The sequence below is a fragment of the Phocoena phocoena genome, chromosome 10 (assembly GCF_963924675.1).
Source record: "Phocoena phocoena chromosome 10, mPhoPho1.1, whole genome shotgun sequence".
Classification (NCBI taxonomy): Eukaryota; Metazoa; Chordata; class Mammalia; order Artiodactyla; family Phocoenidae; genus Phocoena; species Phocoena phocoena.
The window spans coordinates 10,900,139-10,921,765 of NC_089228.1; positions in this window are offsets into that span (position 1 = coordinate 10,900,139).

The window sequence follows — 21,627 nt, forward strand, 5'->3', positions numbered from 1 at the left end:
CTCCAGGTAGCAATGCATTCTAATCAGTTCTACACGTCCCTTCGTTCTCCTTGAACCAGCTGCCTGCAACGTGTTCTTCTAATGCAAGAGTCCAAATCAAACCACACAAACACATGTAAGTCTCTGCTTACTGTCACATTCTCTCACATTCTGTTGATCAAACGAAGTTATATGGCCAAATTCAATGTTAACAAAATGGGGAAGTAGTCTCCTCCCTCTAAGGAAGCAGCAAAGTCACGTGGCAAATGACGGAGAAAGATCCCTCATTCTCTTACTGGGAGCCAGTAAAAAGTTGGAAAAAAAAAAAAAAAAACCCATCTATCTATCAGATAAATTTTTATTTCCAAAGTGCCCTGAGAAAACCCAGCACTCAGACAGCCATCATAACTCAAGGGGCAATGGAGTGAAAAGAAATGAAGATCTCTGAGAATCTGCTAAAAAGCCAACCTGCGACCTCACTTGGAAACACCCCAAACGTATTAGTATTTAACTTTTCATCAAATATCTCTATTTGTATTTCATAAAGCTGTCAATTTCAGATCTCAGAACTAAAGGTGACAGAAAAGCTCATTTATCTCAATCCACTCACATTTCATTCATGACATCTAGTCACACAGCTGTGTGGAGAAGGGAGCTTGGAAAATGGGGCTCCCTAGGGCACAGTGATAATGAGGCTCCTGAGGCCACATCTGGGTTCATCATCCGACTTTCCACAACAAGTTAATGCCTGAGGTTGTAAGGGGCAATAGCAACATATGAACATATCCATTTAAAGAAAAAATCATTATATAAGTCATAGTGCAGGTAGTTTGTGACTGTGGCCATAATCTTGAGGGTAACCAAAATTTGGAAAACTCTAAAGCACAACTCTTCAAATATTGGACCCAATCCTTCTACTAAAGCAGGAGATTTCATATACATGAAAACACTCAGACCCCAAACATAGTTGTTAAATCTCAGGAAATTAACCCAAGGATAATGCCCAAAGGAGATGCTTTATAGTGAAGTTACAAATTACAGCTAAGGAAGAAATCCAAAACTCACACTGTATTAATAGAACTATGGGCTTGAGATTATCAGAGGCAAGTGTCCCACCAATAAGCACATATATGGAAAATTACGTCCGGCTGGAATGCAACATTTTAAAAGCACACAAATGTGGAATCTAGAAAAATGGTACAGATGAACCGGTTTGCAAGGCAGAAATAGAGACACAGATGTAGAGAACAAACATATGGACACCAAGGGGGGAAAGTGGCGGCAGGGGGGTGGTGGTGGGATGAACTGGGAGATTGGGATTGACATGTATACACTAATATGTATAAAATAGATAACTAATAAGAACCTGCTGTATAAAAAATAAATTTTAAAAATCGAAAAATATAAAAGTACACAAGTGACATTATAAGTAGAGACCCAAACACTAAGAATTCTTCTATTCTAATCAATAAATTCTTTTAATTATACGTTTATATCCTTATCTAGCTTTATATTTAATATTTACATTAATATAATCAATATAGTTATAATTTTATTTTCTGCTTATTCACTTGCTGTGACTTTCACATATTTTCCCATGTTGCTACATTTTTTCCACATTATAAATGTTAACATTTGCTTAATAACCAATCAAGGTATTATTTGATATACCATAATATCATTTCCCTGTGTTAAGTATTTAAATCATTCCCATTTCTTCATATTGTATATAATGCTTCAATTAATTGGTTAAATTTTTGTGTACATATTACATTGAGATCTAGGGTTTTGTTCCCAATCTAATAAAATTATCCAAAACACAGAATTCCATGCATGGGACATGCTATTTGCCCTTTCCTTAGTGTTCTAATTCCCAAGAGATAAACCATTATGTTGGGGTATTTTGGGCACTCAACTGTATCACTGTGGTCAAAGCATTCTTCTGTAGAGAACAGCAACCAAACCTGAAATGGAATTTATAGTTGTATCATATATACTTGATCCCTTGACATTATCTTTCATCAGAAATCACACCAGTGGTCACCAAAGGGTGAAGGCTTGACCAGGTCTGGAGGATCAGCTTACAGAACAGTTTACTCACCCAGCCATAAAAAGGAACGAAACTGGGTCATTTGGAGAGACATGGATGGACGTAGAGACTGTCATAGAGAGTGAAGTAGGTCAGAAAAACTTAAAAACAAATATCGTGTATTAACGCATATGTGTGGAATCTAGAAAAATTGTACAGATGAACCGGTTTGCAAGGCAGAAATAGAGACACAGATGTAGAGAACAAATGTATGGACACCAAGGGGGGACATCAGGGGTGTGGAGGGGGACGGGGGTGGTGGGATGAACTGGGAGATTGGGATTGACATATATACACTAATATGTATAAAATAGATAACCAACAAGAACCTGCTGTATCAAAAACCAAACAAAGACAGTTTACTCACATGGCTATTGGCTGGAAGTCTCAGTTCCTCACCACATGGGTCTCCAGAGTAGGACTGCTTGAGTGGCCTGATGACAAGGCAGTGGGCTTCCCTTAGAGTGAGTGATCCAACACAGAGCAAGGAAATCACACTACCTTTTATGACCTAAACTCGAAAGTTGCCCACGCTTCTGGGCTTTCTTTTTCCTCCAATTCACTAGAAGCGCATCACTGAGTCCAGCCCACACTGGAGAGGAGAATTATTCTCCATCTCTCGAAAGCTGGAGTATAAAATAATTTGAGGACTTATTTTAAAACCACAACAGTAACCACTAAACTAACAGAATAATGGGCAAAGTATAGATTTTATAGTCACATCTTTCAAATTCTGGCTCTTCCAATTATTATCTATTCAACACCGAGCGAGTCGCTTGGTGCAGGGCCCCTGACCTCTCTACTCATTGCTATGCCAGGTATTATTTATTGTCTGCTTGCCTCACCTTATTATTTTGATACTCAAATAAGAAAATGTAAAATGGTGAGGGTTTTTAGGAGCCATAAGTTAAGACTGGATATCAATAATGGCCACCATGCAAACAATGATTCTAACTCAAGACTCTTTAGGTGACAGATACCTCTCACTGGAATCACACTCAACAGAAATTAGAGAAAAAATTGACTGTGCTGGTTCACATAAGCAGAGGTACCTCAGGAATAGCTGGATCCAGGGTCTTATGTTGGTACAACTCTTCTTCTTTCTGTCCCTCTTTGACCTCAGTTTTTCGCTATTTCCCTTTTTGTATTGGTTCCTTGATTTCAGTGCAATAACTTGCCTTTCTCCACACGGCTCCGAAGAGGATTAAAAGCTGCTCGATCTTATATCATCCACAAAGCTTATTATCCTAAAGGTAGAGAAGACCCTTTCTCTCCCAGCATGCGTATCATATCTCAGGGAACATTCTAATTAACGCATGTTCATCACTGCCATATTCAAAACCCTCCAATGCCTTCCCTTCACAATTCCAGTCAATCGATGTCTTCTCCATAGACCATAAGCTCCTCGACAATCTGGCCCCCACCTACCTCTCTGTCCTCATTCCCCATCACCCGGACCTCACTCATGCTATTTTAGTCACACTGCCCTCCCTGCTACAGCCTCACAGCATTTGCACCTGCAGTTCTTCCTACCCCAAAACACTTTTCTCTAAGATATCGATGTGGCTTATTCCCTCACTTCATTCAGACCAAATGTCACTTGATCATAAAGGTCTTCCATGAACCCCCTTTCTAAAATTGCTACCCACCATCCCTGCCTTCAATCACGCTTCAAGCCTCTCACATGCTTTTTAAGTTTTTAAGTAAAACCATTATCTGACACTTAATTGTATTCCTGTTTACAGGTTTGTTTTATGTCTTCTTCAACTAGAGTGTAAATTCTAAGCACAGAGACCCTATTTTACTTACTGTGGTATACACAACAAAACGTAGCACTTAACACATAGTAGGTGCTCAGTAAATGCTGCTGCATAAATGAATGAAAATGCTAATCCACAAACCAAACATTATGACTGGAGAATAGAGCATTCTGAGACAAAATGAATGACATGTCCCTCCAAGGGGATCAAGATTGATAGTAAAACCAGGACAACATGGGATCGGCAGTGGTCTTCCAAAAGAAAAGCACAGTAGAACTTATTAGAAGCAAAGGGAAGGAATGCAGGGCAGGCAGAAACCATAGCTATCACCAGATTGGATTTATCCCAATCCCACATGAAACCCTGCAAATAAACGTGAAAGGGCAAGTCAGAGAAAGCTAGAGTCGATTTTAAAGCTGTTATATATGCACTGTCCCAGGCACACAGCCAGAACCACTGTGAAGCTCATGCCAATTTCATCGACAAACACAAAGAACCAAGAAATACCCCAGTACACAATTTATCACAATGCCAAATGAAAATTCCAACAAGCCCAAGCACTCTGAATTAATGATCATAAACGAGGGGCACGGCATCAGAAAAGTGAAAGGCATTTTGTGCAAAAGCAGGCGTCAAGAGAGAGGCATTAAATCCAACCACAGTACCATGAAAAGGCAAAGTAGAGGTGGAAAGGATAATTTCTCAAAAAGTAAGCTTCTGACTCAGAGAATGGACCGATAGTACTATCCGCTATTTATAGGAAAGTTCCCAACAATGAACTTCCTCGTCATCGTGATCTAATATTGGTTCCGAGCTGTGACTCTCATTCATCACGTTCTATAACTGCACCACAGTATCAACAATATCAGGGATTTCTTCAGCTGTATTTCACGGTGCCACTAGGAAGAAAGGGGCGGATTTTGTATTCAAGCGCAAACCAGAGTGTTCCAAATCTATCTTGGCTCGTGAATACTATAAATGACCTGGTTTGGGGCACACAGACCAGCAGACCTGTAAAATGTAAGGCTGGTTTGCTCCAAGTCTCTCTTGCTCTAGAAAATGTACTTTTCTTTACCATCAGATGTAAATGAGGCTGCTCCACATAAAAGCAAATTGCTTCCGCTCACCGTCCAGGCTGTTCCTTCACGCTCCAAGACAACTCAACTCTCATCTCCCTCCTTCTTTGATCTCTACAAATTGTAGCTACCTTTTTTTGAGTGCCTGATACTTCCTGCTAAACTTCATACAAAGTCTCCAACCATCATGACAGCCCCTCAAGACAGACATTATCAACTCCATTTTAGAGGAAGGTCATGGTTCAGTGCTGTTGAGTTGCTTGAAAGACCTCCCCAAACTAGCACGTGGCAGAATCAATAATTCAACTTTGATCTGTCTGATTCAAAAGCCCATTCTCTCTCAATTTTTATCGTACACCCTCCACTGCCAGTTAAAAAGTTCTGCCATTACTTCCTTCAACTCTTTCCTGGGTTGACCATTCCAACTGCACTATTCTGATTCCAACCTTCATGGCCTTATGTTTAGATCACTACAATCACATCCTGCTTCACCCGCATAACACCCATCTCTTCCAACTCCAAAACCTCCTGAAACAATATTATCCTCCTGTCAGGAAACTTCAGTATTTCCCCAATGTTTTCAGATCAAGTGTAGACATTTCTGCTAGTCTGCTATTTTAACAGGAACTTCTGCCCTCTTATACTACTAGGCAGCAAAGGTCTCTGTGATCTGACCCTGCCCACTTCAGCCAGAGGGCACTTCTAGCTCTCTCTGCCATATTGGTGTACTGTCCTAAATCCTCTAGACGGGGCCAGAGAGACAGAGACAGAGACAGGGAGGGAGAGAGAAACTGACATAGAGAGGCAGAGGGACACAGAGACATAGACAGACATAAAGTGGGACTTTGAGATAGAGGGACATAGAAACATGGACACAAAAAGAGACACGGAGAGACTGGGACTTGAAACAAGCTGGATTCCAGAGTCTGTGAACTTCTAAGACAGCAATCTCCCCTTATCCATGGGGGAAACATTCCAAGACACCCAGTGGATGCCTGGAGCCACAGAGAGTACTGAACCCTATTTATTGATAGATTATGTTTTTTTCTATACATACATACCTATGATAAAGTTTAACTTATAAATTAGGCACAGTAAGAGATTAACAATAATAATAATAAAAGAGAACAATTATAACAATATACTGTAATAAAAGTTGTGTGAATGTGGTCTCTCCCTCAAAAAATAGAGAAGCAGAGACACAGAGACTTAGAGATAGCATAGCCATAGATATGGACAGAAAGACACAGAGAGACTAAGAATTAAAGATAACGTAGAAATAGATATGGACAGAGAGAGACACAGAGCAACAGTGAGATAGACAGGGAGGATAGAGACAGAGAAACAGATAGACATAGATACAGAAACCCAGAGACATATACAGAGACAGACACACAGGTATGTGTGAGACATAAAAAGATACAGCTTTAGATCAAGAGCCACTCACTTTCCTCCTCAGTGCTGTGGATTACCGAGCTCTCACTATCTTCCAGGAGTCTTAACATTTTCTTAATGTTGTCTTCAGCACCATTTTAGCATATATGTACTATGATTTTCCCCATTTTACAAGTGGGACATTAGACGATCTTACAGGTTGACTTGCCCAACTCATAAACAACAGAATCATATTTTAACCCAGGGGCGCACAACTCTTAAGGCCAAGATGGTGAATACCAGCAGCTCTGAACTGGTGATGATTTTTCTCCCCCAGAACCACGTTGCCATGTTTGGAGATGTTTCTGATTATCACATGGTAGAGATTAGGGAAGGATGCTACAGGAATCCAGTGAGCAGAGGCCAAGGATGTCGCTAAACATCCTACAACGCACAGGACAGGCCCCACATCAAAGACCTTCCTGGAACAAAATGTCCAAAGTGCAGAAGTTGAGAAACATTGGTACAAACACATAAGCTGATTCTAACAATTTTCCCCATCTAACTTGTACCAGTGCTTCTCTCCTAAACATCTAAATCACCTGATGTATTTATTCATTAATTCAATAAACACCTAATCAGTAGGCATTGAGGGGAAAAAAGAATGATTAGAGCATGGTTGCTTACAGTCTAACACAAAGACACATAAGCAGTGTATGCACATAGAGACTCGAGTCAGTGGGTCAAGGGCCATGATAAAGATGTGTGCAAAAGACCATGGGAGCACAAAAAGAGGCATTTAACTCAGGAAATACAGGGCCAAAATTCTTAATTCGAAATCCTGAAAAGTTTCGAAAACTGAAATGACTTTTGCAGAGCAAAGCAGTCAACAAAATGCAAAGAACCACATACGAAATGGGAGAAAATATTTGCAAACTATGTATCTGACTAGAGGTTAATACCCAAAATATATAAGGAACTCGTACAACCCAATAGCAAAAGAAAAAAAACATGATTTTTTTTTTAATGGGCCAAGAACCTGAATAGATGTTTCTAAAGAAGACACACAAATAGCCAACAGGTATATGAAAAGGTGCTCAATGTCACGACTCATCACAGAAATGCAAACAGAAACCACAATGAGATATCACCTCACCGGTGTGAAAATGGCTGTTATCAAAATGACAAGAGGTAAGCATCAGGGAGGGTATTAAGAGAACCCCTTGTGCACTGTTGGCGGGAATACAAACTGGTGCAGCCACTATGAAAAACTGTATGCAGGTTGCTCAAAAAATTTAAAATAGAACTACCATATGATCCAGCAATTCCACCTCTGGGTATTTGTCCAAAGGAAATAAAATCAGCTTCTCGGAGAGAGATCTGCACTCCCTCGTTCATTGCAGCGTGAATAACCAAGATATGGAAACAGCGTAAGTGTCTGTTGACAGATGAATTATTAAAATGTGCTGTGATATATAGATAGATATATAGAGATAATTATCATACTTTTATGTGATAAAAATATATGACAGATTATCATTCATCCATAAAAAGAGTTCCATCATTACCACATGGATAAATCTGGTAGATACTACGCTAAGTGAAATAAGCCAGACACAGAAAGTTAAATAGTGCATGATGATTTCCTATGTGGAATCTAAAAAGTCCAAACTGATAGAACAAGAACATAGCAGCAGTTGCCATGAGGTGGAGGTTGGGGAAAATGGGGAGATGATGGTCAAAGGGTACAGACTTTCAGTTACAAGTAAGTTCTGGGGATCTAATGTACAGCATGGTGACTGGTTAATAATACCATCTTGTACACTGAACATCTGCTCTTAGGAATTTCAAGGGCTCTCACCACAGACACACACAAAATCAGTAACTCTGAGGTAAGGGATGTGTTAACTAACTTGAATGTTGTAATCACACAGTGTATACATTGTGGTAATACACAACGTATATCAAATTGTTACACTGTATACCTTAAGTATAGTACAATTTATTTGTCAATTATACCTCAGTAAAACTAGAGAAAAACTGAAACTAGAATTCTTTAAAACTCAAAGATTTTTTTTACCTTAAGTTTAACACCAAAATCATCTGTCAAAACCCAACCTGAACTGAAGTGAGTCGTCAGTTCCATACCAGTGACCCTGCCAGTCCTAAGCACCTTTGCTGTCTCTGCTATTTTGTAACTTTTGATTTAACTACATTATGAACATATCAGAAAGAACCAAATATATGCCAGTGGATTACAGTGATGAGAACAGGAAATACCATGACCAATAGCACACAGCTAGAGTCATTGCAAAAGACATGGATGGACCTAGACATTATCATACTAAGTGAAGTAAGTCAGACAGAGAAAGACAAGCATCATATCACTTATATGTGGAATCTAAAAAAGTGCAGGCTTCCCTGGTGGCGCAGTGGTTGAGGGTCCGCCTGCCGATGCAGGGGACACAGGTTCGTGCCCCGGTCCGGGAAGATCGCACATGCTGCCGATTGGCTGGGCCCGTGAGCCATGGCCGCTGAGCCTGCGCATCCGGAGCCTGTGCTCCGCAACGGGAGAGGTCACAACAGTGAGAGGCCCGTGTACCGCAAATAAATAAATAAATAAATAAATAAATACAAATAAATAAATAAGTGATACAAATGAACTTATCTACAAGACAGAAATAGACTCACAGACATAGTAAACAAATTTATAATTACCAAAGGGGAAAGGGGTGGGGAGGGTTAAATTAGAAGTCTGGCATTAACAGATACACACTCGTGTATATAAAATAGATAAACAACAAGGACCTACTGTATAGCATAGGGAACTCTACTCAATATCTTGTAATAACCTGTAATGGAAAAGAATCTGAAAAAGAATATATATAACTCAATCACTCTGCTGTACACTTGAAACTAACACAACATTGTAAATCAACTATACCTCAATAAACAGAAGAAAAAAGTTTAATCAAGGTCTATCTGTAAGACATCTACAGATAAATATGGTGAAGAATCTATATGACTAAAAGAAAAAAGATGAGCTATGTGAGTTTTACAATGATAATGACAGCCAAGCACTAATGACAAATGGGAAAACATCACAAAGCTTAAAAACATGAAGATCTGGACAATGTGTTGAATGGCTTTTTGTTTATCCAAGAGTGGACCTATGCTACTGACTAGTCTTTTGGTTTTGAAGCATGCTAGAATGTACTTTGAAGAAGTGAACACCAACAAAGTGTGACTATTCCAAGTATCAGCTGCAGAAGAATGACGCGTGCCATAGCATAAAATATCGTAATCACAGAGATACACGTTCTGCTGACTGTGAGAACTACATTGACAAATTTGCAAAGATAATATCTGATGAAAACCTTAGTCCCGAACAGATGTGCAAAACTCGTAAGACAGCTCTGAACTGGCACGGTGTTCTGAGAAAAAGATTAACCACGGAGAGCATGAAGAGAGCTTAAGAATGCCAACAAACACGTCGACTCTGCTTTCATGTGCCTATGCCTCAGACGGTTTTAAGAAAAAAAAAATGGCAGTAAATGAAAAAAAGCCAACATCCATGATGCTACAGCATCGGTGTCATCTGAAACCATTATGCTAAGTAAAGAAGCCAATCATAAACCGCCACATATCATACGACTGCATTTATAGAACATATCCAGAATAGGGAAATGTAGAGAGATAGAAAGTAGAATTGTGGTTGCCAGGGACTGGGGGAGAGGGAATCAGGAGTGGCTTCTTCTAATGGGTACGTGGGTTCATTCCTGGATAATGAAAATATTCTGAAATTAGATACCACCGACGGTCACACTACTCTGTGAATATACAAAACACCATTGAACAATTTCAACTGGTTTTGCATGGTAAATGGATTCTCTCTCAATAAAGCTGTTAAAAGATAAAAACATTAGGTAATCAGAAAAATCTTTTTCTGACAGATTAAACCATACTTGTACCAAAGGCCTAAGTTAGACTAGAAGCGAATTTTATGTCTGCGGGTCTCTGGCAGAGGGACCCTGTGAAAAATAAGGTCTTTGTCTCTTACTTCCCCACAATGTGGCATCTATAATATAGCCCCACGACCAAGGAATTTTATGGTCTGTAAAGAATAAATACAAATACTCTTTTAAAAATTCTATGCTTGCTACATTGAACAGGGAACTAAGGAATTCAAGATTTCCTTAAATAGTTCAGTCTTGAAGATGCAATTTACACAGTCGTTAATGTCAGAACAATGTTGATCAATCAAAACATTAACAAAGGCTTGACACAGATTGTGAAAATGAAGTTTTGAAAATGAGGTTGCACGGGAAGATTTGGAGGACTCAATGCACATAATGAAAAGAAGATAAACAACCTTGCTTACCAAAAAAATAAGAAAATGAAAAGGAGCTGTCATTGAATAAGTGCTGAACTTTAACCATAATACACCAGATACGCTTTCCTTGGGTGACAAGGAAATGGTGGTGTTAAATACAAGTAACTGTAAGGACATTTAAAATGATGACGACGATGCTACTGTGGATCCAGGTGAAAAAATCCATAGAGGTGAGTATGATGAACAAGTAGCATTATGTAATAGTCGGCTTTGAACAATGTGTACTTGTCAGCAAGAGATTAAGGAACTTCACTCAATGAACAAGCTACCACCCGATGAAAGCTTATAATGAAAACGATGATATTGGAAAAAAGACTGTTTTAAGGCCATCAATTACAGTGACGATTTATCACTTAAGAATTCTGTTTGTGCTCATCAGAGGTCCAGCAAAGGCAAAACGTATCTTCCTCAAACAAGCAGATTGAAGAACATTTACCCAACATATAAGTACAGGTATTTTGCTTAGTTTGAACTCAAACGCATTTGAAGTTTAACTGAAAAGTTCTGTTTCAAATATAGTCCATATTTATCAATGGTCTATTTCTTCCATTCTTTTACCCCTTCCTATTTGGCAAGCTCTACTCTACATTTCCATCCCATTAATAGTTCCCTTCCCTTCTCTAACATAAATAGGTTTCAAAAGCATGGTAGAACCCTAGAAAGAGAAAATATTTGATGTATCTCCAACTTCATTTTTAAGTCAGTGAAGGTTGACTATTGTTATAAAAATACAATTCATCTCCACCATATCCTGGTAACCAGCAGTAAAAGTGGTGAGAATTCACTTTATACTCTCTTGATCTCCCTTAAGTGGCTATATTCCAACCTCTACTCTTCCATGATTTAATGTGAAACTTGAGAAGGTTGCCTGCATTTGATGTATCTAAATTCCCCCTGTGTAATGGCTGTATCAATACCTAGTGTACCTTGTGGGAAGGTCAGGAGAATTAAATGACACCGTGACTATAAAAGTGTGTTAATAAAGATAAAACTCTACATAAAATAAAACCTAAGTTCTACTTATCCCAAGACATATTCCTCAGAACGGTAGTCACAGAAGATAATTTGAGGGAAAAAATGGTTTCTGAAAATATGCTTGGAAAATGGTGTCTGACCTACCTTTCTTTTGGAGATTCCAATTGCATATAAAAGTATAAAAAGCTTTGGGGGGTTCTAAGTATAAGAAAAAAGCCTTGTGATTAGAGCTTGGCATGAGGCTCAGACAGACTTCAGTGTGACTCTTAGCTCCCCCACTTACTGGCTATGAATTTTGAGGAGATTGCTGAACCTCTCTGAGCTTCTAGTTACTCACCTACAAAAATGAGAATGACGTAATCCCTCCCTCATAAAATTGTTGAGGAAATTCAATGAAGTGATGTGTATAAAGAACTTAGCAGAATGTCTGCCATCTGGCAAGTCCCTGATACATGGTAGCAATGATTCATTTTGCCTTATTATTATCAAGTTTTGCCTAACTCAGCTTTTTCCATAGGTTTTGGCCATGGAACTTCGTTTTTCCTTGTTACACAGGAACATAGTTCCTTCGGCATAGCTTTGGGAAGCCCTTATCTTAGGAAACTAAACTAACACATTCTCCATTTCTCCTTTCTTCACTTTATAAATTTTTACCATCATTAGTCTTAAACCAACAAGGAGAGCTCTCCAGAGGGGAATTGCTCCTTTGCCTCACGATATGAGAGGATTCTTCCTGAAAACAATAAACAATCCCAAGACAGTATGTAATTAAGTGCAGGTGAGTGTTTCTGAGAACAAGAGTACAAGGGTTCAGAGGTGGGAATGATCCCAGGAGGATGCATATCCCAGCTGTCCTGGGGCATGGGAGACTTGGGTGAGTTCTGAGGTGCGCTCGGACTTGGGAACTTGAGAAAGATGTGTAAGAATAAGAAAACACTTTTTAGGACTGCATGTAAGCCCTTTCAACAGATTTTTGCCCCATAACAGAAGAAAACTTAAAGCTTAAAATGTTTCCCATACATAAGCTACCTGACTGCACTGATTGTCCCTAATACCTATTTCTCTTCTCTTAAATCAGCAGGAGTGCTTTCCCTTGTAATCTCTGTCTGTGTGGGTTCCCAAGAAGAAAACCACTGGGGACACACCACCCAATGTACCTATTCCTGAAAGAGGCTTCTCTCCTAAGCCTGTGTGCTTTGCCGTCTTCATCAAGAGGGAGGTGGTGGGAGCAAAGTCTTATCATTTAGAATCCCATGAGTTGAGTCCACGTTCAACCATTTCTTTTTCCAAAATTCTAGGACAAGAAAAGTCAAATCATTTCAATTCACATGCCAATTCATGATCAAGTTTTAGTGGCTGCTTAAAGCATTGTGTTGAGAAGGATAGCAAGGCCACACCTGAGCCCAACAAGGAAGGATTCTGTGATCAATTTAGTGCAGTCGGCTGAGAACGCAGGAGGGAGGGGTAGCAGTCAAGAGCATCCCATGACTGTCATCCACACAGGAACAAGAGCCCGTTTTCCTATCCCCTGAACTGGACCACAGACGCCCAGAGCCAAGGACCCTGGTAATGTGAAGGCACAGAGCATCTTCCTCCTCTCCCATGACACCCATACACATCCTCCTTCGTGTTCAGTCATGTTCACCCGCCTTGAAGAAGCTGAAGCAGAGGCGGGTGGAAGAGTGTCCAGAACAGCCTGCTCAGGTGGCCTATCCCAGTAACTGCCTGCAGACAAGACTCACATCCGAGCTGGAATATAAGCAGAACTTGACAAACTCAGATTCATCTCTGAGACCTGACCGCATACCTTGCAGTAGAAGTAGACCAAGGTTCAAGGGCTTAAACTAGCACTGAACTTTTCAGATTTCTAGTACTCTTTACGGTATTTATCTAAATATCAGCTTCTCTGAGAGGCTATGAGATCCCCAGGAAAAATGCACCAAGTTTTCCTCCTGGCAACCTCTAAATCCCCACTGCTCTTCTATTGCAAAAATAGGTGGTGTTGTATGTTTTTATCGCATCTCTTCATGAACGGTCCTCTCCAGGGCAGGGACTGTTTTATTTCTCTGATTCCTCCTGAGTTTAACCTTGAGACTGGCACACGATAGAGCTCAATATATGTATATAAAGGGATTGAATGAAACAAAAAATCAACTCATTATATACAAAAGCAGGAACGGGAAACTCCTTCTAGTGGAAAAGTTTCCTATACTCGATTTTTAAGTAGAGGAATCTTTTGGTTCTTGAATTTATGAGAATCTACCACTTTATTCTGATTGAGAGGTAGCAAGACGGATGAAAGATATCAGGGAAAATAAGAAGCTACCCTGAAAAGGGATACAGAGCTACAGAAAAGAAGCATGGTAATTGTTGCCCTGAGTCACACTGCTAAGGCATGACGTAGTTCTCATGATGCTGAGAATTATAAAAATCTAATAACAAAGACATAGAGTAAGAAGTGGTACATGTATCCAGAAAATGTATGTTCTGGCTTAGGAACTGTTAAGTTAACCCATAAACCTGCTGTCGTTTTAGTCTATAATCATAAATCCTTAGAGATATTTTTGGCATCGTAATTTGTTTTAAAATTTAGAAGACACAAAAGGCTTCTATAAAAATGATATGCCACTTATAAAAGACCATGCAGATGGCTTGGGATGGAGTACGGAACAACCAAATGGAAGAGCAACTTATTTGAAATGGAAATTCATTTACTGGGTATTGTCTCTAATATAGGAAACATCCATGTCTTGCAAAGTTATGAAAATTTGGACATCTGTAAACATCCATCTCATGCTTATTGTTTTCGGCTTTCTGTGAAATCTGTTTTTGATAAGTTAGTTTTCTGCTCTGTATAGTTATGACATACAATCAATTCAGTAACACAGCACAAAATTTTAAAATAAAGTTAATGTGCTTTGATATTCACAGCATCAACCTGATTCGTTTTCTCATCCTGAACACTCGCCTCTCAGATGAGATTTATTTTTCCTATGCCAAGTATGGATTTTAAAATCAAAGTAATTGAAGCCATTCCATAGAGAAAAATACTTCAGGGTCCCTTATAACATTTTCTGTAAATGCATTCTGAAATATGAAGCCCAAGCTAGGTATAATCTTGAATGTAAATGCCTCCATGAACTCATACAGATTTCTGCAGGATAAGAATGGCCATTGGCCAGTCTCCTTTTACAAAGAAAGTAGCTCAAGAAAAATGGCCCTGGACTTCCCTGGTGGCGCAGTGGTTAGAAATCCGCCTGCCAATGCAGGAGACACAAGTTCGAGCCCTGGTCCAGGAAGATCTCACATGCCGTGAAACAACTAAGCCCGTAAGCCACAACTACTGAGCCCGTGTGCCACAACTACTGAAGCCTGTACACATAGAGCCCCTGCTCTGCAACAAGAGAAGCCACCACAATGAGAAGCCCACACCTGCAACAAAGAGTGCCCCCGCTCACCGAAACTAGAGTAAGCCTGGGTGCAGCAACAAAGACCCAACGCAGCCAAAAATTAAAAATAAAGAAAAATGGCCCAAAGAAGTTAAGAAATGGTCAAGGTCCACAGTTAGCCAGAGCCAGAAAAGACTCCAAACCTCCATCTTAGCCCAGACCCTCTTCTCTACAGTGTACTGACTACACTCTACAAATAAGAAACCCCCCAAAATTTCTAGGCAACCATAAAAGAAGGTTTCTATGAGTTATTTATTGTTCTTGCAAATGATAACCAACTGCAACACAATATAAACTCTATGACACAAACGTGCATCTGCTTCGCTCACTGATATCTCTAGCACCAGAATAGCGCCTGGCATACAGCAGGTACTCAATAAACTGAGGATGTTTTGGTATTAAGCATTCACTATGTGTTAGACACTGGGATAACACTTCACATCTATTTCCTCATTTAATCGTGAAAATACACTTATGGGCTAAATTGTGTCCCCCAAATTCATATGTTGATGTTCTAACAGCCAATGTTACTGTATGTGGAGATGGGGCCTTTAAGGAGATAATTAAAGTTAAATGAAGTTATAATGGTGGGGGCCTAATCTAATAGGACTGGGGTCCTTACAGGGAGAGGAAGAGACAACAGGAAAACACACAGAAAGGAAAGCATCCTGTGAGGACACAGCAAGAAGGCCTCTGTCTACAACCTAAGGAAAGAGGCCTCAGGAGAAACCAACCCTGCCAGTACATTGGTCTTGGGTTTTATAGCCTCTAGAACTGTTAGAAAATAAATTCTGTTGTTTAAGCCACCTAGTCTGTGGTATTCTCTTATAGCAGCTCTAATACATATCCTATCAGATCAGTATGATTCATTCCAATTTTTAGATAAAGAATCTGAGAGATTAAGTAATTTCACTAATGTTACCATTACTCGTCTCTGGTTTTCTAGAAGGCTGGTGGTTAGACAATGGGTGTCAAAAGCAAAGAGAAGTAGATAAATTTTTAAAGAGTTTACTGAGCACTGGAATCTATTTAAGTCTCACTGAAAAAGTACATAAAGGAGGGGAGGAGACTGTTCTTGGTAAGAATAAAGTAGCTTTTGATTTCCCAATTTTCTTATTCTCCCCAAATTTTAGGTCCCACATTATCATGACCTCTTCTCCTTTCCAAGATGGCACTGTTAGGTTTGGGGATAACACGTTCTGCATGGCATCCTGACTGGTAATGGGATTAACTTTGACATTCCAGAAGGATCCTACACACTTAGCACTACTCACAAGAGCAGACTGTTTTCTGGATCAGTAACCAAGGAAGAACATTATTCTCCACCTGAATCTACCAGCTACCAAACCCAAACCAAACTGTTTAGAGTCAAATACGATACTCTGTTCCTTGAAGTTTCCCAGTACAAAACACTGGAAACGCTTCGAGTTATTAACACTGGAAACCCTTACGTATTCATGTAAGTCAATTTAACTAGAAGCATAGCATCCACTGCATGATTTCTGAACAATGGCTTACTAATAAAAACTCTAGTTTTAGGCATTAAGCAAAATGGAAACTCTCCATACTATCTTCATCCTGAGTGCAGGACTCTCCTTGCTGTATGAGGTGGAAGATTAATTCAGATGAATCTGAAGATTCAGATCAATGTCCCATGTTTGGGAGGGAGATGCAAAATGTGGACAAATCCAGAGACAAACCCAGAGACAAAACAACAGCCATTCTCCATGAGCACAATTCACTTTTGTCAATAAGTAATGCTTTTTTTTTTTTTTACTAGAGTATAACTGCTTTACAATGTTGTGTTAGTTTCCACTGTACAGTGAAGTGAATCAGCTATATGTATACATATATCTTCTCCCTCTTGGACCTCCCTCCCCCTAATCCCACCCATCTAGGTCATCACAGAGCACCAAGCTGAGCAGCAGGTTCTCACTAGCTTTCTACTTTACACATGGTAGTGTATTTATGCCAAACTTAATCTCCCAATTCATCCCACCCTCCCCTTCCTCCCATGTCCACACATCCATTCTCTAAGTCGGCATTTCTATCCCTTCCCTGCAAATAGGTTCATCTGTACCATTTTTCTAGATTCCACATATATGCATTTGACATAAATCACAGCAAGATCTTTTATGACCCACCTCCTAGAGTAATGAAAATAAAAACAAAAATAAGCAAATGGGACGTAATTACACTTAAAAGCTTTTGCAGAGCAAAGGAAACCATAAACAAGATGAAAAGACAACCCACAGAATGGGAAAAAGTTTTTGCAAACAAGGCAACAAAGGATTAATCTCCAAAATATACAAACATCTCATGGAGCTCAGTATGAAAAAAAAACAACACGATCAAAAAACTGCCCGAAGATCTAAACAGACATTTCACCAAAGAAGACATACAGATGGCCAAGAGGCACATGAAAAGATGCTCAACATCACTAATTGTCAGAGAAACGCAAATCAAAACTACAATCAGGTATCACCGCACACTGGTCAGAATGGCCATCATCAAAAAATGTACAAACAATAAATGCTGGAGAGGATGTGCAGAAAAGGAAACCCTCTTGCACTGTTGGTGGGAATGTAAATTGAGACAGCCACTATGGAAAACAGTATGGAGGTTCTTAAAAAACTAAAAATAGAACTACCATATGACCCAGCAACCCCACTACTGGGCATATACCCTGAGAAAACCATAATTCAAAAAGACACATGTACCCCAATGTTCACCGCAGCTTTATTTACAATAGCCAGGACATGAAAGCAACCTAAATGTCCATCAACGGATGAATGGACACAGAAGATGTGGTACATATATACAATAGTATATTACTCAGCCACAAAATGGACTGAAATTCAGTCATTTGTAGAGATGTGGATGGACCTAGAGTCTGCCATACAGAGAGAAGTAAATCAGAAAGAGAGAAGTTGATGCTTTATTAAGTGATGATCCAGGATGCAACCAAAAATGTATACTACAAAGTGACTGTAATCTTTCTTGGAAAAAGAAAAAGATGATTTCTCAGGAAATATTTTGAAGCTTCCCAAAGGTAGGAAGCCAGCATTCTGCACCCATAAATTGGTCCCATTATAACTCTGCTACAAAGCAACCCACAAAAAAATCATACACCCCAAATTATACTCTGACGAGCTTGGAAAAGGGGAAACCTGAAGGAGGCAAAAAAATAGAGAAGCCACCCAACAGGGCAGACAGCAAAAGCAAGAAGAATGACAATCCTGCAGCCTGTGAAACAAAAACCACATTCACAGAAAGACAAGATGAAAAGGCACAGGGCTATGTACCACATGAAGGAACAATATAAAACCTCAGAAAAACAACTACAGGAAGCGGAGATAGGCAACCTTCCAGAAAAAGAATTCAGAATAACGACAGTGAAGATGATCCAGGACCTCGGAAAAAGAATGGAGGCAAAGATCAAGAAGATGCAAGAAATGTTAAACAAAGACCTACAAGAATTAAAGAACAAACACCTAGAACAATTAAAGAACAAACAGAGTTGAAAAATACAGTAACTGAAATGAAAAATACACTAGAAAGAATCAATAGCAGAATAATGGAGGCAGAAGAACAGATAAGTGACCTGGAAGAAAGAATGGTGGGATTCACTGCTGCAGAACAGAATAAAGAAAAAAGAATGAAAACAAATGAAGACAGCCTAAGAGACCTCAGGGACAACATTAAATGCAACAACATTCACATTATAGGGGTCCCAGAAGGAGAAGAGACAGAGAAAGGACACAAGAAAATATTTGAAGAGATTATACATGAAAACTTCCCTAACAGTGGAAAGGAAATGGCCACCCAAGTCCAGGAAGCACAGCGAGTCCCATACAGGATAAACACAAGGAAAAACAGGCCAAGACACATAGTAATAAATGGGCAAAAATTAAAGACAAAGAAAATTATTGAAAGCAGCTAGGGAAAAACGACAAATAACATACAAGGGAACTCCCATAAGGTTAACAGCTGATTTCTCAACAGAAACTCTACAAGCCAGAAGGGAGTGGTACAATACACTTAAAGTGATGAAAGGGAAGAATGTACAACCAAGATTACTCTACCTGGCAAGGATCTCATTCAGATTCGACAGAGAAATCAAAAGCTTTACAGAAAAGCAAAAGCTGAGAGAATTCAGCACCACCAAACCAGCTCTACAACAAATGCTGAAGGAACTTCTCTAAGTGGGAAACACAGGAGAAAAAAAGGACCTACAAAAACAAACCCAAAGCAATTAAGAAAATGGTCCTAGGAACACACATATTGATAATTACCTTAAACATGAATGGATTAAATGCTCCAACCAAAACACACAGGCTCGCTGAATGGATACAAAAACAAGATCCATATATATGCTGTCTACAAGAGACCCACTTCAGACATAGAGACACATACAGACTGAAAGTGAAGGGATGGAAAAAGATATTCCATGCAAATGGAAAACAAAGCTGGAGTAGCAATACTCATATCAGATAAAATAGACTTTCAAATAAAGAATGTTACAAGGGACAAGGAAGGACACTACATAACTATCAAGGGATCAATCCAAGAAGAAGATATAACAACTGTAAATATATATGCACCCAATATAGGAGCACCTTGATACATAAGGCAACTGCTAACAGCTATAAAAGAGGAAATCAACAGTAACACAGAACTAGTGGGGGACTTTAACACCTCACTTACACCAATGGACAGATCATCCAAAATGAAAATAAATAAGGAAACACAGCCTTTAAATGACACAATAGACCAGATAGATTTAATTGATATTTATAGGACATTCCATCCAAAAACAGCAGATTACACTTTCTTTTCAAGTGCGCACAGAACATTCTCCAGGATAGATCACATATTGGGTCACAAATAAAGCCTCAATAAATTTAATAAAACTGAAATCATATCAAGAATCTTTTCTGACCACAACACTATGAGATTAGAAATCAATTACAGGGAAAAAAATGTAAAAAACACAAACACATGGAAGCTAAACAATACATTACTAAATAACCAAGAGATCACTGAAGAAATCAAAGAGGAAATCAAAAAATACCTAGAAACAAATGACAATGAAAACACGACGATCCAAAACCTATGGGATACAGCAAAAGCAGTTCTAAGAGGGAAGTTTATAGCTATATAAGCCTACCTCAAAAACAAGAACATCTCAAATAAACGATCTAACCTTACACCTAAAGCAACTAGAGAAAGAAGAACAAACAAAACCCAAAGTTAGCAGAAGGAAAGAAATCATAAAGATCAGAGCAGAAATAAATGAAATAGAAACAAAGAAAACAATAGCAAAGATCAATAAAACTAAAAGATGGTTCTTTGAGAAGATAAACAAAATTGATAAACCATTAGCCAGACTCATCAAGAAAAAGAGGAAGAGGACTCAATAAAACTAGAAATGAAAAAGGAGAAGTTACAACAGACACCACAGAAATATAAAGCATCCTAAGAGACTACTACAAGCAACTCTATGCCAATAAAACGGACAACCTGGAAGAAATGGACAAATTCTTAGAAAGAATCCTTCCAAGTCTGAACCAGGAAGAAACAGAAAATATGAACATACCAATCACAAGTAAGGAAATTGAAACTGTGATTTAGAAATAAAAAGAATACAAATTGGAAAAGAAGAAGTAAAACTGTCACTGTTTGCAGATGACACAATACTATACATAGAGAATCCTAAAGTTGCCACCAGAAAACTAATACAGCTAATCAATGAATTTGGTAGAGTTGCAGGAAACAAAATTAATGCACAGAAATCTCTTGCATTCCTATACACTACTGATGAAAAATCTGAAAGAGAAATTAAGGAAACACTCCCATTTACCATTACAAAAAAAGAATAAAATATCTAGGAATAAACCTACCTAGGGAGACAAAAGACCTGTATGAAGAAAACTATAAGACATTGATGAAAGAAATTAAAGATGATACCAACAGATGCAGAGATATACCACGTACTTGGATTGGAAGAATCAATATTGTGAAAATGACTATACTACCCAAAGCAATCTACAGATTCAATGCAATCCCTATCAAATTACCAATGGCATTTTTTACAGAACTAGAACAAAAAATCTTAAAATTTGTATGGAGACACAAAACACCCCAAATAGCCAAAGCAGTCTTGAGGGAATAAAACCGAGTTAGAGGAATCAGATTCCCTGACTGCAGACTATACTACAAGCTACAGTAATCAAGACAATATGGTACTGGCAGAAAAACAGAAGCATAGATCAATGGAACAAGATAGAAAGCCCAGAGATAAACCCACGCACCTATGGTCAAGTAATCTATGACAAAGGAGGCAAGGATATACAATGGAGAAAAGACAGTCTCCTCAATAAGTGGTGCTGGGAAAACTGGACAGCTACATGTAAAAGAATGAAATTAGACACTCCCTAACACCATACACAAAAATAAACTCAAAATGGGTTAAACACCTAAATGTTAAGACTGGAATCTATAAATCTCTTAGAGGAAAACATAGGAAGAA